The sequence below is a fragment of the Fukomys damarensis genome, unplaced genomic scaffold (assembly GCF_012274545.1).
Source record: "Fukomys damarensis isolate Sample0158 unplaced genomic scaffold, DMR_v1.0_HiC HiC_scaffold_19, whole genome shotgun sequence".
Taxonomy (NCBI): domain Eukaryota; kingdom Metazoa; phylum Chordata; class Mammalia; order Rodentia; family Bathyergidae; genus Fukomys; species Fukomys damarensis.
In genome coordinates, this window is record NW_022900931.1 from 11,675,866 (window position 1) to 11,687,793 (window position 11,928).

General features: G+C 40.6%; 1 protein-coding gene and 1 long non-coding RNA gene across 2 annotated transcripts in view; one reads left to right on the plus strand and one right to left on the minus strand.

Annotated features, from left to right (window-relative positions):
* Grin2b (glutamate ionotropic receptor NMDA type subunit 2B) overlaps positions 1-11,928 on the minus strand; it is a 303,881-nt gene that overhangs the window by 134,793 nt on the left and 157,160 nt on the right. The window lies entirely within an intron of this gene.
* LOC104872239 lies at positions 9,040-10,769 on the plus strand. Its single transcript, XR_783100.1, has 3 exons — positions 9,040-9,121; positions 9,248-9,635; positions 10,533-10,769. It is a non-coding gene; the product is annotated as an uncharacterized LOC104872239 (long non-coding RNA).

Here is an 11,928-nt window from a genome sequence, read left to right on the forward strand (position 1 = left end):
GGCTCCCCTGGCCCCGTGACCTTGCAAGTCATTTTGCAAGTCTTTTTTCCTCAGTTTCTTTATGACACACAAACACACACATACAATGTAAAAAGATATGGTATGTTATAAGGTCATTGTGAAGATTTGATGATTCAATATTACCTAAAGGACTCAGAACTTCCCTACACAGAATGAGAATTATGTGTGAGCTGATGTTATTGTTGCTACTGCAGCGTTTAAAAAATGATGCTTAGCTGTCAAAGAGCATTAGTATGATCAGGGACTGATGGATTATAGCCTAACCTTTTGCATTCAGAGAGGAACACAGTGAGGCCTGGGGACATGCTGCCATGCTTCGGCCTGTTAAATTCAGAGTCTGGGTTTCCCCTCAGTTCCCAAATTTCTGCTTTTTCATAATATACCAGTCAGTACATTTCCTCTTATTCCTACAATATCCCAAACTACTAAGGCCTAGAAATACTTGCTTTTCCCTACTAGCATTAGTTAGCCCTGGAAGTTTTTTGTTTGTTTATTTGTTTTTTTTGCAGTGGGAAATCACTTAATCCTGCTACTTCAATATAAAGTGCACTTTCTGAAGAAGGCAAAAGATGAGCTCATATTTCCATAATTTTAGTCTAGAATAAATAACTCTCAAGATGCCCCCTGTCTGATCTCCTATAGCACTGCTTTGAGCACTGTGTAATTCTCCTTAAAGTCCTTTCAGGGGAGGCACACTTCTGCTTGTGTAAAGGGACAACACTTCCTTAGTGAACTAGCTATGACGTCTTTTGATGCTAGCGGATCAAGTGTGCAGCACACCAGAGAGCTTTCTCACTTAGTTCTGTGCAAAGACCTCAGCAGTAGGAAAGGGACTCCTGCTGTTCTCAGGCCACCAAACCTTTGTCATTTCTGCTATGTCTGAGACCCGCTAAGGTCATGTGAGAAACTCAGGCTTACTAGAGGTAGCCAAAAAGGCAGGACTTCCAGTGGGAAAGAGCTGGCTAACTCTTCTGCATAATGATTGTTACTGTCACTGGATTTGTTTTCCTTCTAGCTCATATTTTCATGCTATCAGTTCAAATCATTTTCTTTTTCAAAAATATGAATGAAATCGCCTTCCTTTTCCACACATAAGGTGTTCATTGAAAGGTAGCCCACTGTATGCTATCAAAATTAAGCAGTGAAACCTTCCTGGAGAAAATGCCAAGACAAGTAAAAGGCCAGGCAATCACTTAGTACCTTGCTCTTTATTCTTCATGCCTACTGCTAATTCTAAGGTGAAGGCTTGCATTTCTGCCATGTTAGCTCAGGAGCTATGCCGAAACTAACCAAATAACAACTGGCAAACATTTCTTTAGATATCCTACTTTGAACAGAAACCTCTCACTTCCTCTTAACTTCCAGACATACTGAAAGGAACCCTGGACCTGTATACCCTTAGCCATGGATCCAAAGTGACCTGGAAATAATGCCAAAGAAAATAATGCGGAGGTTTTACCTCTTCGTTTTGATCTTCTTTGATTTGTTCTTCCTTCCTCTAGAGTCTGTCTTTACTCTTGCCTACACTTTAGGTCAACACAATCCTCCCTACTGCTTCTGTAGCTACCATACACATATTTCATAATTGCTTCTACAGCCTCACTGACGGGGTGAATGGATTCATGATGAGTTGCTCAGGGCTTCAGCTACAGACCCTAGAAAAGAGATTATGAAGAACGGTCATTCAGGAGATCACTTAGCCTTCCACTGATGGCTGGATACAGATCTGGAAGCATTTAAGTTTCATGGGGAGGGAAACAGTTAAAGGAGGGAGAAATTCTAAGGGCATGGGAAGATTTTCAACAGATGGAGGACTCCAGATGCCTGGGTGAAGGCTTTTTCTTTAGGCAAAATGGGCGCCCTATAATTACACCATGCTAAAGATGTAAAACAGAGAGAGTGGTGGAAGCTGTTGAAGCATTCAAGAATACAACTCTGACTTTAGAAATCCTAGTCACGGGCTGGAGGTGTATTTCCGTGGTAAAGCATCTGTTATACAGGAGAGACCCTCGACCCCATATTCAGTGCTGCAAAACAAAGCAACTGGTCATGGCCTTCTCTGCCATGCAGATAAAACCATTTCAGATTTCTCAAGTCAAGGATCCAAGAGAAGAAAGGGCAAGTAAAGAGATACAAAGTGGAATATAAGGTAGACGTGAAAAAGTGTTGGCAGAAGAGTTTGGCCCAGTGGCTTGTGCAGCAGAGTCTAAGGAGCAGCTACTACAGTCTAGTGAGAGGCACTAAGCCTCAAGGTAGGGTTGACTTTAAGCATTCGAGAAATCTACACTGGTTGGTAGTAAAAGAAATATCCAGAATCTGAAAACTGTAGACTACATGTGTGTAGAATGCAGGACAATCCACTAAGATGAAAACCCTAATGCAAAGGCACTAGTCAAATGTTACCAACCAAACCCACATTTTATATTTCTGAAAGTATTGTTCTGACACACTGTGCATTATAGAACTGCTTCTAAATCAGAATTTAGAGGTAGAGGGAAGATCGAACTTATTTATTTACTTTCTAAAATGAGTTGGTCCTTGAGTCAGACTTTTGAACAAAATGAGGACAAGAGTTTATTTGAACCAAATTCCATGTCCCTCCTGCCCCACACTCAAGAGGGCAGCACCATGGACCCCAACTGCATCTTCACAGGAAAATGGAAAGAAACATGTAATCATCTCTCCCTGCTGTATTGTGTGGGGGCTAAAACTCTGCTGTTCCTTCTTTGTCAGGGGATCCTAGCTTTTTCCCTCTCTCTGTAGGTTGATGTTTCCATGGAAACATACTCTTTAATGCCTCTGAAATTACTGTGCATTTATACCATTAACTCCTCATTGACCAGGTTAGTTTGCAAAATGATTTTCCAACCCCTCTGAAAACTAATTCTATTTTCTACCTCTTCTTAGTACAATTTTTTTTCAAAAAGTAATCAATACTGGATGCCCCTATTTCCTTAGCAGACATCATGCTTAAGCCCTTGGAATCTTGGCCTTTGCTTCTATCAAAACTGTTTACAAAGTCATCAGTAATCAAAGCAAGGTCAACAAATAAAATCAGTATTCTTTGCTCTATCATCGTTCTCCTTGGCATTATATAGTATGGACCAGGTGACACTCCCAGATTTTTAGCATCTCCTCTTTCACTTGCATATTTGTGGTTTCCAGGAGGATAATACCTTGGCTCTCTTACACATCTCAGGCCAGGCTTCTCTCCCTTTCTGTTCATTTTCATTTACTGCTTTCTAATTTGAGGGCAACTCCAGACTCTGATTTGAGCCAGTGTGCTCTCAGGCTGAGCTGACTTGCAGCCATAGCATCAACCATCACCCCCACACCAAGGCTTCGGAAATCTCCATCACAGGGCCGCCTCTTTCCTGACCTATAGTTCAGTATTTCTGATTGGCCTATTCTACATGAATGGTTTGATTATCAAGTCAAACTGAACAGGATCAAATCCAAGACAGGTTCTTTTTTCTTTAAGTAATGAGACCCCAGTTCTTGCAGGTTTAAAATCCAGGTACAGCTTTGATGTCTGTCTTTTTGTCATCATTTCATTTTTATCACACGGAGGAAGGGAATAAACTCTGCTGTTAGGAACTGCATTCCCAGGACCAATGAAATCAGCCCAAAAGTCAACTACAGTTTAGCATATGTATAAAATACACTGATTGACATTATTTTTCCTTTTCAACACAATTTCAGAGTTCTGTCTCCCCAAGGTAAATGAATCTCATAACTTTCTCACATGTAAGTTAGAAATTTCTTGTCTGGGTGCTCAGTTTAAACAATCTTCCTGCTCAATGAACACTACCATTTATTGAGCACACCCAGGATCTCTTCTAGATGATTACATTATTTCAAATTATCTCAGAAGTGCTATAAAACAACAGTACATGATATATGCAGTTACAGTGTAGTTATAATGAAGCCTCAAAGGTGTTGGTGTTGGGTGTTGTTGTACTCATCCACTTTGGAATGATTCTGAAGCTCACATCCCTCCCATAGCCTCACACCAAAATAGTACTGTCAAGAGAAGCAATAGTCAGAAGAAAAATAATCCACAAACTTCTAGCATGTTAGAGTTAAAATCCAAATCTAGACCTGAATGTCTTCAAGGCCTAGTAAACACTACTAACTACCAAGCAAAAGTCCATCACTTGCTTTTAATTGTTCCTCATATAGCACCCTGAAGAAAATCTACAGGGAAGGGAAAATTTATAGGCTCTCTATAGCTTTAAGAAAAACAGGAGGCACATTGCCGGTCAGGAGTTATGTCCATAGAATAATAAAAGAACTCCTTTCTCTAGGGGCCGTCAATCTGTCATATTTCACAAGCACGAACCCCCCAAAAAGTAAAGAAATTGAATTAATTTGCCTTACAAGAAACACAGAAGAGAAACCATGAAGCTGAAAGCTTGAGTGGACAGATAGCGGAATTAATTCTCAGATCACACTCCAGGAAGAAGTCAGTTATGAAGCCTAGGACTATATTCTTGGAGTCCTTGTTACAGACAGACAATAAGAACTAGAATATTTATTTGGATCAGTTAAGATTGGAAAAAGTTGGCTTGGCACAAAATGTCCAAGTTCTTCCTGGACTTAAAAATACAATATTAAAGTATTTTTGAAGCTCTAATCAACTCTCAATTACTTTCAATAAGGAAGGCAGAACCACACTTCTGATCTGGACAGTCAGATACACAGACACTTCTTACCACTCAATTCTGCTTGAGCTCACCATAGATTTGTACTACACAACACCCTCTCTCCCTTTGAAATGATTTTGTCCTAAGTCCTGTCCTGCAGCATGATCTTGGTTGTTCTCCTTCATTTGTGATTACTTCTTTACAGTCTCTGCTGTCCCCCTTTTGTATATATTTTTCACCTGTTGTTTATTTACTTGTTTGTATTTAGGAAATCCAGCACATGGTGGTTGCAGATGTTGGCTATTCTCAAGGAGCCAACTCCTGATGTGACTGAACCCCACAGAGACTATACCTCTAATCCTGAGCCCATCTCATACCCCATTTCCAGCCCTTTCCACCTGCATTTCCCTTATTACAAACTCACAGTAGTGGAAATAGAGCTGCCTGTTCTTCCCCCTCAAAGTGGCTGACTTGCAAACTCCTGTTCTCAGTGATGCGATGCTTAGTGAGCCCTTAGAAAGGTGTTTGGCACTAACTAGCCTGTTTCTTTTAGTCCTGAAACTCCCAGGTGCCTCTGACATCATCCTTTTTAAATTCCCCCTTCCAGATCAGTCCCACAACATCTTCCTTTTTTGGAAAAATAATTCTTTCAGAATTTGTTCTTTTCTGCTTCTACCTACTAGGCTTTATCATGTCACACCCAGATACCAGCACTGATTCCCATGTGGGCCCTCTGCCTTAGGTCATGTTCCACTATGCTCCCATTTAACCTCCTGTGAGACTTCTTAGTGTTGTGTCAAGTACGGTTCAGGCTCTCCAATGGCTCCCTGGTAGCCTTCAGTTTTAGACCCAACACATCCTGATCCTATCCATACATGTGGATTCTCTCATCTTCTTTATATAAACCTGGGCTAAAGCCAAGTGGCTTCTTCACTGACCCCTAAATATCACTTACACTTTCCTGCCTCTTTCGCTTTCTCTCAGTTCAGTGCAGTGCAGATTTTGCTTGTGCTCATGGGCTCAGATCAAATCTCTCCCTTTGTCACTACTCTCCTAGTAGTTTGGCCCTTTTCTCTCTGTCCTCTGTAGACTGCAACCTACATGTGAGCATTTTATATGTTGCTAATTTTCTCATCTTTGTTGCTTAACTTTTCATGTGTCTCTGTCTTGTCTTCCAGGGTAGACAATACACTGTTTAAAGTAAGAGACAGATCTTGTCCTGCTATCCCTTCCATAATCTAAATTAGCGCTTTATCTGATAAGTGTTCAGCAAATGCCCACTGACTTGTTTTGAGCTTCTAGAACACGTGTCTGGAAAGCTCCTTGTTCTGCTTTCTTGCATCTCACCTCCACCCTCACCCCATCTATGTCACACATACACCCACACACACACACACACGCGCGCGCGCGTGCACATTGAATATTGATTCCCTGTGGCAAAAAATGGCTGTAATTATCAATGTATAAAAGAACATATTCAAACAATACATATCCATAATCTTTCTTTTCTACAAACAATGAGACAAAAAATAGGACCAACCTAATTCTTGGAAAGACCCTTTCTAAAAAGCCCTCCTTTTTAGTGATTTCCTCATTCCGTTCTTCTATGAGGATCAGGTAACTTGTCCAAATCCCTATCCTAGACACATGGTTACGAATGAGCCCTTAGAGAAAGCTGACTCCAAAAGGGGACACAATCAAAGATCAATGGGTAAATAAAATAATTTATATTTCTGAAATATTTTATTCCATAAGAAAGAAAAAGAAACTTTCTGACTTCACAGTTGCTGACAATTTCATTTTCTTTCTTTCTTTTTTTTCTTTTCAGTTGAGAAAATCAAAGTATTGGAGGTACCTAAAAAAAGGAAAAATATATATAGTCGAATATTCTTTACCAATATAAATCCCTATATTAGCTTGGAAATGGAAATCAATAGAACCCATTTGCTTATAACACTGAAAAAGATAATCTGTTAGAGAAGGAACCAATGAAACAAAGGGTCAGTTTATTTATTTGTTTTCTAGTATTTTTTCAACTCTTTAAAAAAATAAGAATATCTTCAGAAAAAAAACAGAAATCTTTCTCAACCTTCACATAGGCTGGTGCACATAACTGCAAAACTCTTCACTCAGCCCCTGCCACTCCCTACCCTCCATACACATCACAGCAAGAGGAGGTGAACAGTTGACATTCATTCCAGAATTTTGTTTATATTTGGCCCAACTCTTGATAACATGAGATGTCACTGTCTACAGAGATATCTATGGGTTCATGCAAATGATGAATAAAGTGCATATTTCATGAAAGTCGGGAAAATAAAAGCTGAGAATAGTTTCAGACTCTACTTTGTAGGTGGTGTCAAGACATGAAGAAGTAGCTGAGGTAGAAATCAAAAAGGTATTGTTAGTAAGTCTCTCTGAACCTCAGTAAAAACTAATCCCTTTAAAAATCAGAGGGAAGTTAATTTAATTAACTCTTGCTTAAATTCCCTCAAATTCTTGGATATCCTCGCACAGCCTAGAGAAATTGAGCATTTGAGTCAATTTCCTTTCCTTTTTCCCAGTCACTACCAGGTTTCTCTGATTATATGAAGTTAAAAGCACATTCAGTATAATTGGAGAAAGGTAGCAAAAGAGCTTGAAGAAATGCGATGTTTGATGTCTTCAGTTACAAAAAGGGTTGGGGTGGGTGTATGAGAGATGGAAATGTGAGAGAACAAGCACACACTGGAGGGAAATGAAGAGATGGATAGAAGATGAAACAGCATGCAGCCTGCTGGATAACATTGCCATGGCAACCACATTCCACGTGCAGAGAACTGCCAAAATAAGTCAAGATCCAAGTAAGTAGGTGTTGGTGGAAAGAGAAGATAAGAGCTCAGCAATGGACAAAAACCACCTAGAGGAGATGAATTAACCTTGAAAATTTAACTCTTCTTCCCATTTCTTTTTCTAACCATACCCAAAGGTCCAGTTTAGTGGCAGCATTGCGCCCACCAAATTCAAACCTTATTCCGGAAGGTCTTGGAATGGTAGGAATGAAGCTTAAGGAGCCCTCAACTGAAGCCAAAAGAGAAAAGGTGAGTGAGGCAAACAAATAATTTTGCTGTAGTTATTAGCTTGCTTCCCCAACTTTTTTCACCAGTTTGCACAGAAGGAAAATATTTGTTTTCATTTTTCAGGTGGCTTAGTGAGTGGAAACAACATCAAGGAAAAACATTGTCATGTAAAGAAGAGGACCGAAAAGATAGGTTCAAATTTCCTACAGTAGTGGTCCTGGCTGCCTGTTAGGAACGTCGGTCCCTTTAATGTAGGAGAATCCCGTTGAAAAATACAGCCAAGCTATCCCTGGAGATAAGTGCTTGGGAATGTTTTCTGAGTCATGTAAAGTTACCCAGCAAACATAAATTAAAGCATATCCTGTACTGTATGGTCCTCCCTCTACGCCATTAGGTCATCATGTGCAAGCACCATTAAGATCTTCAGGGTATCCTCAGCATCGCCATGAGAGCATGTGGCAGAGGGCATCCCCTGGCAGGTTTAAACCAGAGTTTGAACTGTTTCCCCAACACTTGCCTGCAGAGCCTATTAAAAAGATGGAACCCTAGGCCATACCTTCAAGACAAGGATTCAATATTCCTGGGACAGAGTCCAGGAATATGCATTTTAAAACTCCCTGGGTGGTTCTCTATGTTGACATGTATGAAAACCATGAAAGGAAGCACCCATCTCTCCTTCTTCTCCTCTAGTGACTCCACTACCCTCTTCTTTGCCTTTCTTCACATCCACAAATGGCAGAATCACCACACCTGACAGAGAGGTGATCTTAGGAACTCATTTGGCCCCAAAATGAAAAATGATTCTGAGACCAGCTCTGCTCCTCAATGATGCTCATGCAGAGTGCTTGCCCTCAGATTACTCTCCAGTAAATATTGGGGTAGAGGGAATAGAGGTGAACTTGGAGAAAGAACATCTAGCTTCCACCAGAGGGCCTAGTTAGGAAATGACAGTAATTAGGTCAGAAGGTAAAATATCCAAGCAATATGCACACTTTTCATTCTCTAGCCCACCTACAGAGCGACTTCGCTGCATCACAACCTTGCCATGAAAATCATGGAAAGCCCTCGATACCACTTAGCTCAAACCTCAGTTCTCTTACTTTTCAACACCAATCCCTTTCTGACTTAGATTTCTAAAACCAGATACTTGAAGAAGCTCTTCCCAAACTAAATAATGCTGTGGAAAATAGAACTCACTCAGTTCATCGGGCTTTGTGATGTGTCAGGCACTGTGAAGTCAGAGACAAGAAGTTGTTGCATCTTCTAAGCACTCACTCTATACAGGGATTTTTACAAGTGACCCAAAGTGATCCCATGTTACAGATGAGGAAACAGAAGCACAGAAAGGAGATTGACTTTGTCAAACACATACATCTAAGCTAGAATTTTAAAAAGGTTTGTCTGATCCCCAAATTATGCTTTCTGAACCCAACCACACTAGCTCTTTTCCACAAGCTGATGTACAACCTTAAAGTATATACAAAAATTAATACTGCTCCTCTTTTTCCTGTCCCCAAATAGGGACCAGAGGCACATGAAATTATTATGGGAAAAAAATGGATATGTTCTTCTGAGAAGCAATGAAAACCTCACATTCTTTTTTTCCAGAACTAGTGAATGTGAAGACAATCTCATGAGTGGAGTAAAGATTACAATTTTTTAAAATCTCTCTTTGCCTTTCATGCTTCTCTTTTGTAAGACTTGAGGCAATGAGCACCTCCTACTTTACAGGCAAGTTACTTGAAGAGTGAAGAGGATTTTAAGTGGTGTCAATGACAAGGAACAAGGAGCTTGCTGTTTTATGGAAAGCTGCAAAGGGCTCCCTATGGTTTCCACATTGTCCCACTCCATTCACCAAAGAGAGGAGACAGACATGAAAGAAGCATTTGTCAAGGAAACAAAATGATAGGTATTTTGGGGGTGTATTCTCACAGTTCCAGAGGAAACCATCAGGACGGGAAGCCAGTGTGACAGCTGTCTCCTTTTACCTGTCCCTTTCTCTCCTCTCTACCCTTCTGAATACCAGCCTACCATGGACATAGTCTCAGGAAGATAGCACAGCAATAAGTAACCCAAAGAAGCATGGCTGGGGAAAGGAAAACCCGACAAACATAAGGGTTTAAATATTAGAATGGTTTCACAGGAGAGTGACAATGAAGGGGAAGACACGGTATGGGGTGAAATTTACCTCACAAGGGGGAGCTAGTTTAGTTGGGCCTTTAAAAATGAGTAGTGTACTTGGCAAGGAAGAGGAAGGCTGGAGAGTCCAGAGAGTGGAGCCTGTAAGCAGGCAAGAGTTTGTGGGAATCATGAAGTTGTAGCTGCAGGGTAAGATGGAGGAAAGAGAATAAGGGGTCCAGGTGGGAAGAGGCAGTGACAGAGGGACAGGCTGCAAAAGAGACCAGGGCCCATTATGAAAGTCTTAAATGTGATGCTGTGTCCCTATAAATAAGTATCTAAGAAAAATTTTCAAACAGAACAGATAAGTGATCCAATTAATTTTCTAATTAAATTTTTTGTTGTTGTTAAGAAAAGCAATGATTGGTATAAAGACAAGTTCAGGGGCTTGTGGCCTAGATAAGAAAAACAATGTGAATCTGAACCACAGTAGTGAAAGGGCTGATTGAATGTTGGAGGATGATCTAAGAAGTCTATTGTGAGCAGAGTGGATGGATGTGGAATGTGAAATGCAGTGGATTTAAACGCTTCAATTGCTCCTTATCATTATGGGGAGAAGTGTAGCTCTGAGCTCTGCAGGCCACTCTCAAGGCATGCAGACTTGCATTTATGCCTTTTCTTTTTGTAGCTGCAACTTCGTGATTAGTGGTGAACTTACTGATTCTTTGTCAAATGAGGAGAGGAAAAAGGAAGGAGGGAGTCAAGAAGGAAAGGGAGCCTGGAGCATTACAAAAGACCAAGAAGCAGTGGGCACGTTGCACATCGCAAGATCATCCTGGAAGGAGTGTGGAGAACGACCTGAGGGAACCAGTGTCCAACAGGCAACCTTTTATATATGTGACAAAAGTTATTTAAATACTTTGAGAGCCCCCTTGTCTTCAAGTTTAAGAATTCAGGTTGTTTTGCCATTTTGGAGTCCCTTTAGCTATTTTCATTGTTCCTGGTTAAGCTTTCTCAAAAATCACGGGTATTATTTTCCATAGTGGGATATAAGATTGAAAGATAATTACCTTAGTAAATTTGTCAAAGTCCTCACCCAGAGCTCCCCTCAAATTGTGGTATGCAGAGCTATCAGTTCATATAATTTGCAAAGGTTGCCCCAGGTGATCCTAGAATCTACCCTAAGCACAGTCTCACCCCCACTGAAAACTTCTAGTTTAAGGTTTGCCTGACCTATGCAGAATGAGAAAAAAGACAGAACGCCAATTTGATACTACAGTGAATTCATAGGACTCAGGCTCCCTGTCATTACAGCATTCTATTACAGGACCATGTTGAAGTCATGGCTCACTGCGACTCTCAGCTGCTTTTTGCAGCTCCCTTCCATCCTGTTTTCCTGCAAGTCAACTTTTCATTATTAGTACTAGCAAGGAAAAGGAGGGCATACATAAGCAGAATCAACAGATAACTCCAAATCTTATTGTATGTAAAAGGCTTCAATTTCTCCCCCACTGAGCCCTTTGCAAGTCCCTTATCATGAAACAAAACTTAATAATGCTTTCACAGTTCTTTGCTCCTCCCCACCTACTGGTGAAAGTACTAACAAACAGCAAAATGACCAAAACCCATCAGGAGGGAAAGGGTGAAAAGCAAAAGACCTAGCAACTTCACAGAGTGGATAATAAGTGCCTGAATGATGGGATCTTGGAAAATCAGGCCCTGCTTGATGAGGCTTATTTTCCCCCAAAATGTGATGAATCATCAAGCAAGTTTGCTCCAAGATATAAATTCTGAGTTGCCATGAATTACACAACTCAAGAGAAAGGCAGAGAATGGGAAAAACCTCAATGTTCAATTTTTACATGTGCAACCATAACCTTAAAATTCATCCAATTCAGGAAGCAGCTTGTCTCTAAATGTGATAAAAAAAAAAACAGCACAGTCTATTGAGTCTATCAGAGCTTCTGACACACTCACAGATGGTGAATTAACATCTAGCTGAGCCCATGTTCCTATCCTCTTTCCCGCTTGTCATCCCACTAGCTTAAGGAGACACTTGATTCCATGACCCTTTCTTTCTTACT